The 8,701-nt window shown below is 37.0% G+C and overlaps 1 pseudogene; it reads right to left on the bottom strand.

Moving 5' to 3' along the window:
• Positions 1–6,575, bottom strand: part of LOC122010645 — a 24,076-nt pseudogene extending 17,501 nt beyond the window's left edge.
• Positions 6,576–8,701: the final 2,126 nt, after the last annotated feature.

Below are 8,701 nucleotides of genomic sequence, written 5' to 3'. Positions count from 1 at the left end.
AATTATAGCGGTCAAAACCGGAGAATCAGATCAAAACGAGAAACAAGGGATTTAGGTTTTAGGTAAAAGTGAAACCCACAAAGTGACAAAACGCAGCTAGATTTGGATCCAAAGCGCGAGAAATGTAGATCGGCATAGAACAAATACAATTTTAGGTCAAGAAAAATCACCTTGCTCTTGATGATGGAATCGTTGACGTTGATTGCAGGGAACAGAAGGTGCCGTTAGCCTGCATCTGGTAGAGCCGCTTGACACCGGTCGTGGTCTCCTCGGACACGCCCACGAGCCGCTCCTTCATCCGGTGGTACTTTTGGGGATCGGTTTTGATCCCGTCGCGGATAATTCCGACCATGATTTGGAACTCGGCAGTAGCGTCTCCGCCGTCGTCGACGATGAGGTCAGGGCCGCCGTCGGCACCCCAATCGAGGCATCGCTCGGTGCACCACCAGTACTCGGACAGAGTCTCGCCCTTCCAGGCAAAGACCGTGGCGGAATCGCGGGCGATGGTGGCCGCGGCAGGCCATAAGGCCAGGCATCTCCACCTCGGCAAGCTCGATCCCGAGGCGGACGAAGTCGGCCTGCGAGAGTTCCTTAACCTTGTACTCGCGCCCAACGACGTCTTCTCCGCGATCAACTCGCTTCGGACGGGCAAGGAAAAGAGGGCGAACGACGAGAACGAACGAGATGTTGCATAATATCTATAGATGGACTCCGAAGGGAATGAACGGCTTTGATGAAGGGCCGTTGCCTGTGGTAAAATAGGGAACGTCCAATTTGGTTCAGGTTGGTCAGAGTGGGCGAAGCGAAAGAGAGATACGAAACAGCGCTAAGGAAATGGAACCCGTCTAATTCAACTGTTTAATTTAGTTTTTTTTTAAACAAAAATTTGAAAGTTTAAATATTAGTATTGTTTTAAAATATACTTAAATTGATAAAAGGTGAATAATGCAATAAATATTATTATTTATTTGATAATTATCACTATTAATTTATAATAGAAAATTTTTATGAGAAAAAGTTAAAAGGATGTGTTTTTTTATTATTATTGGAATCTTCAAAAATAACACGCCTATATTTATTTATTATTAAAAAAATATTCCATCATCATTTTATTTTTGAAACTGCACTTTTTTTATATTATTATCATATGATATTTACTATAATGATTTACATATGAGATATTTTCATAATGAAATTTGAGATTTGAGATTTGAATTTTAGCATAAGACTAGTAATCATCCATAATTTACCTCCTTCGTATTAATCCTGAGATAAATTAATAAAAACGTTAGGGACAATCATATTCATCTCTTACTAACATAAGAATTAATATCCCATAATTACTTTTATATAATTATAACGACTACAAATTCATAACTACATGCATTATAGTTATAATTACTATAAATAGTTTATTAGTATTTATCAAAGTCAAAATACTGTATCAAGGGCTCATATTATAATAACGATAAATTCGACTGACTAGAAAGAATTTATCTAGTTAAAAAATTAATTGAAGTTAATTAAAAAAATTAATTAATTATTAATAATAAAATTAATTAGGTATTATTTTTGAAATTAAATATGAAAATAGGTGAGAAAGAATATAATTGATTTATAAAATATAATATCATTAATTTGGACACTTTTAATAATAACTTAAAAATTATTTTAAAAAATTATTATAGCGGGTCAGATTCTAGCCATTTAGCATTGTCCTTATAATAATTATAAATTATAGCTAATACAATACATTTTTTTTTTTGAAATAGTAAAAATATATAGAAACCAAGAAAGTTACGTAAACTAGATGCCTACAAAACAATAGACATGAGTCTGGACTTTGAGAAACATCCTCTCAATACAAGGCATCTCACTTTTGAAATAAATTCGGTTCTGAGCTTGTCATACAAGAAAGATCATACAAGTTGCCATTAAATAGTGAGTCTTTGTCGGTCGGCCTATCCGCCTATGTCTCAGAATTGCCTCTAGAAAACACCCAACAAACTTTCCTCTATATAGATGGCTAGTCAGATGCACAACCATTTCCGAGCCTTGTCGCAAAGTTGACTTGTGATGGGGCAATGGAAGAAAATATGATCATTTAACTTCATAACTTGTTGGCATATGGAGCACTACTTGTGAGGTTCAAACACTAATTTATTTCGTAATCACTAGTGAGCAAGGATCCAATAGCAAAACCAGTGCTTGGGAAGTAAGCCGACTTTCTATATAATTAGCGCCCAAGAGACAACTGCAACCCTGGCTGGAAAAATCGGTAGACATTAGCCGTGTTATTCTTCAATGTTGCAAACCATTTCGAAAGCTTCATGTTGGCCTCCCCATAGCCTCCTTCTCGCTACCCAATTTGGTCACAAATGTAGACCAACTTCTTAATCAAAGGGGAAGTCGACGCTTTGCATTGTCACTGCCAAAAATCTGCATCCTTGAGGTAATAGTGATGCATCCAACCATAGTTTGTAGAATCGCAATTCTACGCAGAATCGATTTAGGGTCAGGATCGGATCGGTCAGGATCGGATCGTAGAATCGTACGATCCTACCAAAAACTCTTAAAATCTTATTATACATGATTAATAATTAGAAAAAATACCTAAAAAACTCATTTACATATAAATAACTAACTAATTTTTTATATATATACAATCATGTACACTCAATACATCAAATTACATTACTACATATACAAATTTAAATTAACTTGTAATTCAATTATCATATTCTTGCATAGTAATAATATTTATATTTTCATATCATAAAATGAAAGAATATGAAATTTCTATTAACACAATAATAATAACACATTCAATGTCGAAAATATTTCCTTGGTTTATAAGATAATTCAATTTAAAGGTCAACAAAGCACCTGACGTATATAACAGAAGCTATTGAATCTTTTGATTAAAATATGAACGTCGGAAATAATCTTCTAAAGATTGGTCGATGTCATACAATACTAGACAATAAGCATCCAAAAACTCATTATTTTGGGGAAAAGAAATGATAGAATATTATTGATAAAAAAAATTAACTCAAAAATAATTAAACATATGTTTAAATAATTTAAAACCCTAATAAGATGAAAAAAAAAGATAATAAAAAAAAAGATAAAATCTTTTAAACATTCGAAAAGGATTTAAATGATTTTTTTGGGTTTGAAATAAGGTGATTAAGGACAAACTTTGAAATTTATTAAAGATCTCTGAACGAGCTTTGATTTGATATATTATAAGTCCCGTGGTTCAATCCGAGTCAAAAGTTATGACCTCTCAAAGCTTCCACCGATCTTGCTCCGATTATGCTCCGATCCTTTTCGATCCTACCGATTCTGTTTCAATCCTACCGATCCTATCAATCCTGCTACGATCCTACTGCAAAAATGATTCTGCACGATCCTGGATCGATTTTGGGTTTCCGGATCGTAGGATCGTACGATCCTACGATCCGGATAACGATTTTGCAAACTATGCATCGAATGACCCTATGGTGAATCCTTCTTACTTTAGATGTTCCATAATGTCCGACACAATAAAGCATTGTTTCATGCGTGCAAGTCCCGAATACCATAGCTTCCTTCGTCTTTGGATAAGCAAATAGTTGACCATGAGATCAGCAGATGCTTGATGAACCAAACAAAAGATCAGCATATTTCATAAATCTTGTTAATCATCCCACTTGGAATTGGGAGAATAGATAATCAATAGCATTCAAGGCCTTATAGCACAAATCGAATTAGCTCCAAGTGCTCCACATAAGATAAAGTGTGCTTCAACCAAGAGATAATCTTCTTAGTCACCGCATTAAGAAGGGATCCATAATTTATAATCCAAAGCTTCACCTCAGTTAAAGGAACACCAATTTACCAAAGGGGAAGATACCCTCTCGAAAACCCATAATTTGTAGAAGCTAATCCTTTATTCTTTCATCGACACCCCCCGTGCATATATTGGATTTCAACGGGTTAGCTTGAAGTCTCACTTTATCCCCAAACTCCTTCAAACAATTGGCAATTGTAGAGACGGTGGATGCATCCACCCTCGCAAACATTGAAAGATTATCAACATATTCTAAATGAGTGACATGGATCACTTCACTCATAGGATGAAAGTGAAAAATCATCCTCTTGCTCCGATGCTACCTTCAAGACAAAGCCCAATTAACAAAGGGAAAAATGGGTCGCCTTGCTGCAAGCCACGCCACCCACTAAATAAGTCATATAAGTCGTCATTTAGGCTAATAGAGTATGAAATCATGATGACACATTTGTGAATTCAATTACAGAATTGTTCAAGAAAACCATAACTAACAAGAGTCACCATAAGAAAACCCCAATTCACAGTATCAAAAGTCTTCTTCAAGTCCACGTTACTCATGCATCGAGGAGAGATATTCTTGCGTGCATATTTTAGAAATAACTCTGTAGATGAATGTTCTCACCTATGTAATGGTCTTGGACAAAAACTGCTTGTGCCGGATCCAATAAATAATCCACGACTCCTGCTAGGTGCTCCGCTAGTATTTTGGAGATCCCTTTTAAAAAATCATACAACAAGATATTGGCCAATAATCACTAACACCAGATGCATGATTGGATTTTAGAACCAAGGATATTAATGTGTGGTTCCATTGTTTGAGTAGTTGCCCATGTAGAAAAAATTCTTGCACTGCATCTATGACTTCAACACTTACTGTGTCCCAAACGGAGGTATAGAACTTGACATTGTATCCATCTAGATCTAGGGTTTTGTCCCTCCCAATACTAAAGACCGTAGCCTGTATCTCCTCAGCGGTGGTCATCCAAACTAATGTTGCCCCCTACATGCTAGACAATCTGCGACTTGGCAACCCCTCGTTGTGTCGAGGTAAAATTTACTCATTTTTACCTAATAGCTCCTGAAAATATCCCACAAACTCTGCTACAACCTTCCCAAGGCTAGAGGTTTGCTCTCTAGACTGTTTGGTAATGGTGACAATAGTATTCCACATGTTATTACACTTCACCAAATTATGGAAGAACTTAGTGCATCTATCATTTTTCTTGAGACTTAGTCTTTTGTTAATAGAAACTCTTCTCCACCTCTGCAAGCATGATGACACATTGACTTAGTAATCCAGATTTTGTCGAGGCCTCCCCCAATAACATAGTGTGATAAGCCGCCTCTAAAGCTTGTTTGACTTTCAAAGCTTATTCTAAAATGTGATGGAAGGCAACTTATCAAGATGATGTAGTCGACCCTTGAGCTTTCTGAGTTGGCCTTGAGCATGAATTGAGTAGTGTCATAGACTGGTTCCCCTCATGAATCGGCCACCAAGTCTCGAAAATCTTCACGCAAAGTCCACATGTGCAGAATTTAAAAGGTATGGTCTGAGTCAAGCATAGAGACGAAACTATAAGAATGATCTGATAAACAATCGGAAGTGGTGAACTCCGCAAAGCTATCATAATCCTTCAAGAGCTAATATAAATTAACTAAACGATTAGAAACCATACCATTTGACCATGCCAAGTGACATCCAATTGAATGAAGGTTCACTAGTTCACAAGCTTGAACAAAAAGCTCTAAATCATGTAGCTCATAATTCATAACCGATTGCTCGCCTTCTTTATCATGAACCATCAATAGCGAGTTAAAATCCTCTAAAGAAGTCACGACTCTGATATGCCCTCCCCAAGTGAAGTGAGGTTACTCCATAAATACCAATGAGTGAAAATCATAAAAAAAAGGTAGCAAAAAAATTCTGCCTCGTGATACAGCATCATATGTGACAATGCATAAATTGCACAGTTGCAATGAAAACCTCCAAGAAAACCAACTGCATATCCTAAAGGAACAAAATGTGACCACGATTAGAAGAATGAAAATTATTTGTTGATTTCATACCTATGAATCACCTTTGAACAATAGTGTCCAGCTCGCTTTCAGTGAGTTTCGTCTCCAAAAATGTCATCACTTAAATATGACAATGCTTGAGGAGGTGTTGCACTCCCCTAACTGATCCCAACCGATGTTTTAGGAACTTATGAAAACCCTAATGTTCTATGCAACAATCTCTATGAAAGGGTAGCCCGAGCTACTCACACCTATTTTTATCGCCCACTCTCCCGCACTTCCATTTGTCAGTCCTTTGCATTACTCTCGGTATGGCCCGATGTGCTCGCTTTTGCATTGCCCATTCCCACTGGTTGTGCTGAAGAAACTGTGGTAAAAGAGTCCAAAGTCTGACTCTCAACATCAATTTTATCCTGCTACAAGTTCACTGTTGTAGAGGAGGTCCGCGCCACACTTAGTGCTGTTGAATCATTATGCACTCTTGGGACATCATGCACTGGTGGAGCAACCTTATGTATAGATTGCTTGGTATTGCATCCAAAATTGTCTCTCCCTCTTGTTGAACCGTTTCCTTCACCACACCCGGATTCACCATGTCCGTTCCATGTGAGGTAAATTGCACATCTTACATAGGCACTAAGGCAATAGACTCTGGATTCTCAATTACCGCTAAGGTCATATCCCTTCTACCGGCGGCAGCCATTGTGTTAGGTGCACCATTCATATTAGCGGGCCTACTCGGTGCTTTAGTCCTCCATCGCTGCCTTGATTGGAACCGTCAACGAATTGATTAGGAACGTTCGAGCCTCTCTCCTGCGCATGCACCTCAGAGGCAGTTTGTTTCCTACATTCCCCTTGCTTATGGCCAATCCGGTTGTAGGTTTAATAAAATCTGATATAACTTCGTAGGTGACCTTCAATTGACACCTTAAACACCCTCTCCGCTTGGACATCGATCTCTACAAGAAGCCGGACATATGTGATCTACTCTCAAGTCCACATAAGCTTACTTATATACAAGGGCATACCAATTTCTGAACCAATCAAACTAAACACCATCGGAGTCTGACATTCTAGAGGAAAATCATGTATTTGAACCCAAGCCGGAATCTAACGACCATTTTCATCAAAGAGGAAACAACTCGGCATTTTCTTCAAGAATAGTGGAATACCAAAACAAAGTATGCCCCTCCAAGCATAATATGATATTTATCCTCCACTTTGTCAAATTTGTAAACAACTCATCCACTTTTATGTACGAAGAAGTTACTAGGAACACTCAAATGATTCGCAATGAGTTCCACTCCTCCATGTCCTAAATGCCTCCATGAAATATCCCACCAAGCCATGACCCATCTAATGATTCATGATATCAATATAATCAATCTCGATTTGAATCGGTTACCCCGATCATTAGAACAGGTATAGAGGGGCAACCATGCTCGCTTTCCGATTATCTTTGAATATATTAGCCCAAGATTTGTCACGATCCGCCTGTGTGGTCTATTCACTACTGTGATTATTCATTTTCGCATCCCACCGGGTGTCGGGATCGCATTCTCAGCCCGTCCAATAAGTTCACACCGTCTGATCAAGTTGTGCCAGCCACATAAACAACCATTTCATTGGTCCTCAAGTTGGGTAACGTACAACCACTTCAGCAACCTGTGGCATCTCAGCATCCTTGTTGGCATCCACATTAGTAGGGCCAACAGTACACTTGTCAACTAGTGGGATGATTCAGTAGTTCCTGATAATGAGCATTAGATTGAGATGCTAATTGATCATGATGTCGGGCCAAAATCTTCCGTTTTGCCATTTCAATGCAGGAAATAATGGGAAAAAGATCTGAACAACATCTCAAAACTGGAAAGAATAGCTGCCTATTACTTTGCGCAAGACTGCTGTAAACACCTACCAGGTTTGGTATATCTTCGGTGAGTGGCCAAGAAAAGCTCTGGCGATCACTGAAAAATCTTGAAAACAAAACCACAGCAATTAACCTGTTTGCACCGGTGAACTAGGAACACAATAGCCAAGAAACCAAGAAACAAAATAGATGGGAAAGAATCAACTGAGAGAGGTAAGGAAGAAGCACCGAGTAGATGGTATGCTAGGGAGATGAGAAGGAAATCTAACCTGCACCTTCAGATACCACCCAACAATTACTCTTCCACTTTAGCCACCACCTTCACTCCACCAACTTCAGATAAAACAATCTGTCCATTTAGATATCCTATAGAGAAGGGAGAAGAATATCGTCAATGTTTTTTACAATACACAATTTATTAGTATTGATAATGATTGAAGTCCATATTAGACTAACTGTAAAGCTACTGTTGTATAACAATGTCAAATAAGAATAATTTTGAAAATAAAAAAGTAATGGCAAGGGATGAGCTGCCAATTTAATAATAAACTAAAAAGGATGTCTATTCCAATAAAAATGGAGTCTTTTTTATTATTATTATTTTTACCTAAATTTTTAGTATTTTTCTTTTTAATTTTTTTATATTCTTATTATGGTCACCGATTTCTAAGTTGGTGTTGAATATTAACCAAAGATTTACTCAACGATAAATAAGCAGATACCTATCTTTTGAGATTTAAGATCCATTAACTTCGGAGAGTAAGCATCTCTAATCAAGATTTATATATAAACGTATTTATAATTCACTAGACATTTTAATCATTTTAGCAAAAATTAAATATGTATCAATTTATTTAGTAATAAATTAGAATGTGAGGTAGAAATATCTATATATAAATATATAATTATAAATAAAATATTTTTCCTCTATTTTAAAATTAATTTGACAAGAATTTTGTAAATTCATATATTATAAAATA

This window comes from Zingiber officinale, chromosome 8A (genome assembly GCF_018446385.1).
Source record: "Zingiber officinale cultivar Zhangliang chromosome 8A, Zo_v1.1, whole genome shotgun sequence".
NCBI classification, from domain to species: domain Eukaryota; kingdom Viridiplantae; phylum Streptophyta; class Magnoliopsida; order Zingiberales; family Zingiberaceae; genus Zingiber; species Zingiber officinale.
Note: the sequence above shows the minus strand (reverse complement) of the source record. Positions and strands in the feature narration are given on the sequence as shown.